A 745-nucleotide genomic window follows, 5' to 3' on the forward strand; every position below is an offset into this window, starting at 1 on the left:
TCTGTTATCTCATTACCTGGTGGATTTAGTGTTTGTTATCTCATTACCAGGAGTATTTAGTGTCTGTTATCTCATTACCAGGAGGATTTAGTGTCTGTGCTCCCCTTGTCGGATCGTTGTGTCTGTACTGGTGTTTGGTGTGCGTGTGCTCAGTGTTCCAGTTTCAGTTCTTTTCCCTGCATTTGCGTTCTTCCCTGACGCCTGTTTATTCCCTGTGAGTTTTCCCGTTCTGTGTGTTTTGGATTATTTTTTTCTCCCTGTGGATTTTGTTTTGGTTCTCTAGTTGATCCCCGTGCTGGTATGGACATTATATTTTTGTTTTGATAAACTCTCTTGTGTACTGACTCCTGCCTGCCTCCCTTCCCCCTATTGGAACGGCCTATCTCTCGAGGGATCCTTTCCATTTTGTTAGACAGGAAGAATAACATCCTGAGCCTGTCTGTGGCAAAAACACATGTAGCTCAGCGTAAATTCTTTCAGGAAGACCTAACTATTAATCATTGCTCTCCTAAAGCAATTCAGCTGTTATCCTAATAAATGTATATTTTATCATGCTGTGTATAACTGTTGCATATCTACAACTAGTCTCTCTTGATTGAAATGTCTCTCAGTGTAAATCCTTTCAGGATATCTCACTCTTAATCAACGCTCTACCTGACTCCAATCAGCTGTTGGAGGCGGTCACCTTCCAGCTAAACCAATCAGAATCGTACACAAATGGCAAGGGCCAATCACAGAGTCACAA

The sequence above is a fragment of the Etheostoma spectabile genome, unplaced genomic scaffold (genome assembly GCF_008692095.1).
Source record: "Etheostoma spectabile isolate EspeVRDwgs_2016 unplaced genomic scaffold, UIUC_Espe_1.0 scaffold362, whole genome shotgun sequence".
In the NCBI taxonomy this organism is placed as follows: domain Eukaryota; kingdom Metazoa; phylum Chordata; class Actinopteri; order Perciformes; family Percidae; genus Etheostoma; species Etheostoma spectabile.